Below are 6,000 nucleotides of genomic sequence, written 5' to 3'. Positions count from 1 at the left end.
TAAACTAAAATCTGTTACTATTGGCTTATCTACACTTTAGAAAACGGATTATGAGTCATGTTAGCAAGACAAAAATTGTCTTTTGGATAGCTGTAAAACTGAGGTACTGGTAGTTAAGTAATTTGATCGCCACTGACCTCCCCACAAATCAAGAAAAACACAGCTGCAATACAACCTGTGTGAAGAGCTCCTGCCTGCCTGCCTACCTGTCTGTCTGTTGGTGATATGCGTTGCACTGTTGCGCACAGATGCAGAGGTTGAAGGGCAAATACGACAAACTTTCCGCATCTGTCTTTGTATAGCGTGCGCGTTTTCGCGCAGCTTACAAAGCATACTCAACCATGGACAAGCGCGGACGGTTCCGTTCGACACATACGCTGTACAAATTATTTCTTATACAAAGGATTACTTTACCAGGCTGTCAGAGCAGCACTGATTCGCGTCATTTACAGGACATTCACAAATTCGGGACAGATGAAGAAAAGTAATGGACTGTCTGATAAATCAACTGTGCACTGCTGCTTTTCTCACTCATTCTGAACTTAAACTATGAAGACTACTGCCACCCACAGTCCGCTCGATTCAGCGCGGGGATATTTGCGCTTAAATAGTTAATCTCAATAATTAACAATTAGATTTTACATTTTATTGTCTCCTGTCGCTTGGGCCCGAACTGCGCGTGGGCCCCTGGGCACGTGCCCATAATGCCCATTGGATAATCCGGCCCTGTCGTTCGTAATTGATTGATGGCTTCTATAATTTCTACTGTCGTTATATCTTTTTCACAATCATCTTTATCTTCTTTATCAACTTTTCTCGTTATTTGTTGTAATAAGATTTTTCTTTTTGTCTCATCTCCTTCTTCTGATGTAAAAAGTTCCTCATAAAACTGGTTTACCTCTTTTAAAATACCCTCTGTACTTAGTATCACTTTTCCTTCTTTATTTCTGAGTTCTTTAATTATTCCTGCCTTCCCCCTATTTTTCTCAAGGTTAAAAAAAACTGGTTGCATTTTTCTCCTTCTACTGTGAATTTTGCTTTGCTTCTTAGCATTGCACCTTTGTACTTTTCTTCTTCTATTTTCTTTAGTTTTTCCTCCACTTGGATTACTCTTTGTATGTTTACCTCATTTTTGTTTAAGTCCTCTTTTAAAGTTTTTCTTATTTCTTCCTCTTTTATTCTTTTCACCTTTTGCAACAATTTACTATAGGTCATTGCATATTTCCTAATGTCATATTTCATGTTTTCCCACCATTATCTTTTATCTTATATATACATAAGGTCTTTTTTCCCTTCATCTAATATATTTTCTATCTCTTTTTTAAAATGCGGTTCCTTTAAAACTTCAGTGTTTAAAATCCTTACCCCTGGTCCCTTCATTTCTCCTTTAAAATCCATTCTCATTAACACCATTTTGTGATCACTTAAAGTTGTTTCTTTATAAAACACTCCATCAATAAAACATTCCAAATTCCTGGTGCTTAAAAAGTAGTCTATTCTAGTTTGACACATAAAATTCCCCACCAGCTGTCTTCTTGTATATTCCTTCTTTTTTTCATTTCTCTCCCTCCACACATCAATCATGTTTTTCTTCCCCATCAACGACCTTTACTCCTTTCTACCCCCATCCGATTTAAAGATCATTCTGTTAGCCATGTCCATTTTACGAAAAACAGTGTTAAAACAGTTTGTTTTTCTCCTTTGGCTCTTTCGTTTCAAATTGTTGAGCCTCATTTTCCTCCATTAGATCTTCCATTTCCTCACTTTCCTGTATCAATTCAGTTTTTTCAATCTCGTTGTCATTGTCCTCGTCCTCTCCATGTGTCCCTCCAATGTCCTCACGTTGATCCTCACTTTCCTGTATTAATTCAATCTTTTCAATTTCGTTGTCATTGTCTTCTCCTTGTGTCGCTCCAGTGTCCTCACGTTGCTCCTCTTTGTTGTCTGTTTCATGCATCTGCCTGGTCTCCTGCTCTTCTTCCTGTTGATGGTCTCTGTACCAGCATTCGCACTTGTCCAGTGCACGCTTGCAGTCCGGACACCTCACTACCTTGCAGTCCTCACTACTCGCATTTAAAATCCAGACAGTCCTTCATCATGTGTTCGGGGCTTATACACAACCTGCAGGTTCTCACCTGCTGGCTATGTTTCACTCTGAAGCATTGATGACCTTCTTCAGTTTCAAGTCTAATGCTCTAGGGCTAGGAGGCCACTTCTTTTTGGAACCGTACCTTCAGGAACCTTGTTCCATCCGCTATGTGGGTGCCATTGTAAAATCTTCTCCTTATCTGTGAGATGGGAGTTACCCCCCATCCCTCCAGCTTCTGTAATATCTCGCCGTCGTCCAGGTATGCGGGCAGATGCATAAAAGATACAACAAAATCTTTGTTACTCAACTTTTTAATTTCACAAATCTTTCCTTTAATCATCAGTTCTCAGAGGTGTAAAGAGTAGCTGAAAGCCATACTTGAGTAAAAGTACAGATACCTTACTGTAAAAATTACTCCACTACAAGTTACAAGTCACCAATTTAAATACGACTTGAGTAAAAGTCTTAAAGTAACCAATTTTAAAAGTACTTAAGTAATTTACTCATACTGAACATTTGCTCAAAGATGCACTAGTCCTCAACACAGAGATGAAAAACAAGATTGTTTATATATGTGATTTTACTTTCTAATACATAAAAGAAATCGAACCTCTCAATTCCGACATGGCAGAACAAAACACATCAAACAAGCCTGTCTAGTCAAACCCAAGTGTTCAAAAAAAGGAATAACTAAAACATTGTAAAAAAGTCTTTTAAGTAAAATGGACAAAAAAATTAAATCAGAGCTGACTTTGATATAATATACCTCTCAGTCTTAGAGAGGGGCAATATTTTTATTCAACTTTAACAAAAGCTGGTTCTCAAAGTTCTTGGAATTTATTCTAGCTCTTTTTGGACTGAAAATGAGGCCAGCAGTGCTAAAGAGTCGCTCGCAAGCAGCAGATGCAGGTAGGGGAGTGTTGAGCCTTAATGACAACTTCAATAGAGGTGGGAAGGTTTTCAGGACACCCATGTCATCACCAGCACATGTCAGATAGCTTTCAAGCACTACTGGGCCATGTTGTGCCTGGGATGACTTCAGTGGCTTGAAGAAATCCTCATCCTCTGAAGAAGTGCCATCACTTGTAAGCTGAGAGATCTCCTCCATATTTCCCTTTATGAAGTCAAGACCTACAATATAATACACAGTTAGTAATGTTTCTGCAACAAATTAATTCAAAAGGCATTTTAGTGCTTTTAAAATTGCAAAGCTTATATGTACTTATCCAGTTTAAAATATTTTATCTCAGCATTCCATGGCTCAATTAAAAAAAACACATTACTGATAAAATTAAATAGAATATTCCCAAATGTCCCAAAAACTAGAACAGCCATTATTTCATCTAAATGTTTGTTAGTTACAAAATCATTTTGTGATTAATTAAAAAATTAGCATGTCACTGCTCTTCATTTAGGTTTATATGCCTGTCAACAAACCGAGTTTGAGGATGTCAGCATCCGTTGTCCAATACGTTTTAAACTTCGGAAGCAGGATTGCAGCCGCAATCAGCTCAGGATCATTGAGCATGTCACCAAAACGCTTGTTCACACCTGTAAGGATTGCATCTACCAGGCTCTTGCACAGTTTCATGGATATCTTGGCTCGTTTTAGTTTGGAAACCATGATGTTGAGTGTTGGTACAAGCCAGCCAGTGTGCACATTGGTTTCTCCCTGCAAGATATTAATCGCTTTGGCAACAGGGGCCATAGCGGTGATATATTCTCCAAGAAAGGCCTTTTCTGCAGGAGTGAACCTATAAAAAAAACTTGTTTAAGACTATTTAAAGTAGCTGATTGCTGCAAAATATAGATACTACTCAATCATTATAGACATGTATCATCATAGGACAGTAGAACATTTAGCATTGATTTGAAGTGATTTGCTACCCCTGCTGTATCCCATGTTTAAATTAAAGGAAAATATCCATTATTTCATCTAACAATACAGGATGCCTTGATGGCATACAAATATTCACTTTTGCTGGTGGAAAAAGGCATAAAGTCTCTTAAAGAAACTCTAAAAAAAAAAGTCATTGCATTAAAACATTACTCACATGGGGATTTTGAGCTCCGCACAGAGGTTCCGGAAAGCCACATCTCCCTTTTCCTTCATGATTTTTAGGATCCTCTCCACTGAAAGAAACAAAGAGTTCCATCGTGTGGCATTTGGACGAATTAACTGCAAACTGCATTCCTCTTCCATCATCTCTGCAGCTTTGTTGGACCGGCCAGTCTTGTTCCATAAGGCCCAGCATTTGGAGAAGGATGATCTTGATAACCTTTTGTATGTTTCATCCATTTGAGCAGTGTCAACATCCACAGTGGAAACCAGGTTCAGAAGATGGCAAGCACAACGCTGGTTCTTGGGCAAATGTAATTCAAGGTCATCCATGGCTAGAATTTCAGAAACCTCAATATATTCAATCTCCTCGCATTTCTCCTGATCTTCAGTGTCAGATTCATCCTCATCTTCTGATGTGGTTGCTGTTGCACTTTCTGCGTTGTTGCTGTGTTGTATGTTCTCACCTCCATAGACACGAAATGCTTTCAAAAAATTGGACCCATTGTCTGTTGTTATACAGACAACTTTTTCATGGATCTCAAATTCAGAGTGTATGCCATGTATTGCAGCTGCAAGTACATCAAACGTGTGAGACCCCTTTAACTGTCGACAAGCAAGTGCTACAGAGCATCGTTGCAGATTCTGGGTCAATCCAGTGCGCTGTCATACCTATAAAGCTGCGACGTCTTGCACTCCAGCAATCAGTGGTTGTACAGATGTATTCAACCCCTCTCATGGCTTCTGTTAAACTTTTCTTCATTTCTCCTTCATCTTCCTCTATCTTGGCACAGATGGTTGATCGTGACCGTACAGTAGAGTTAGGCTGCAAGTCATGAATCAGGCCCTTAAATTCATCCTTTTCAACCACGCTGAAAGGTTGGAGACCATATACAATGAATCGCAGTACAGCTTTATCAACGGTTGCTTGAGAAATGATCTTGGTCTCTCCAATTTTGAGTTGTTTCTTCAGCGGCTCCATATTTTTGCTTAAATTCTTTCTCTTCTGAGAGATCGTGGTCAATTCTGAGTACTTATTTAAGTGATTTGGATGTTTTCTCTGTAATAAAATAAAACAAAGAGCAGTGTTATTTTTGAACTTAGTAAAATATAAATTCAATGATAAACACAATCACAAATTCACAGCTAAATGCACCTGATGCAAAATTAATATTTGGTTAGCGGACTTCACATATAGATCATTAAATTTCAGTAACTACATTCATTCACACTGCACTCAAATTTTAAACAAAAATATAGTCATGTCGCAGTGTTTTTGTTTAATTAGATTAGTAACTGTATTAACTTTTAGTATTGCTAACAAACAGCAAAGTTATGTTAACAACATTATGCTTACAATACCACTGTAAAGTCAAACATGGTTTATATACAGGGCTTGACATTAACTTTTATGCTCACCAGCCAAAGTGGCTAGTTGTTTTTCAAAGTTACTAGCTACTCAGCATTTTCACTAGCCACAATTTTGTTGTTGGTAAAATACATTTTATATGATTAAACTTGACTTTGGCATCCTAAAATGACTTTAATTTGAATAATTTTACTAAATTTAGCTAGATTAGATGCAGATTGACTTTCAAATGCAGACTGACCAAATTAAGACAAGATTATGTAGATGGTAATATCAGTATAGATCATATATTTAGGTGCAGGAAAAAATATGCTAGTAAGGCATAAATAGATGAACTTCTAATGAATATATTAAACGTGGAGCAGGGGTGTAGAAGATTAACTGAAAAGATAACACAAAAACCCTAGAAAAACACTTTAAATATTTATTAACAACAGCAGTAAATTTTATATACTTAATCGTGGTTTCTGTTAAAAGTTATTT

This window comes from Paramisgurnus dabryanus, chromosome 2 (assembly GCF_030506205.2).
Source record: "Paramisgurnus dabryanus chromosome 2, PD_genome_1.1, whole genome shotgun sequence".
In the NCBI taxonomy this organism is placed as follows: domain Eukaryota; kingdom Metazoa; phylum Chordata; class Actinopteri; order Cypriniformes; family Cobitidae; genus Paramisgurnus; species Paramisgurnus dabryanus.
The sequence above is the reverse complement of the archived record's forward strand: the minus strand, read 5'-3'. Positions refer to the sequence as shown.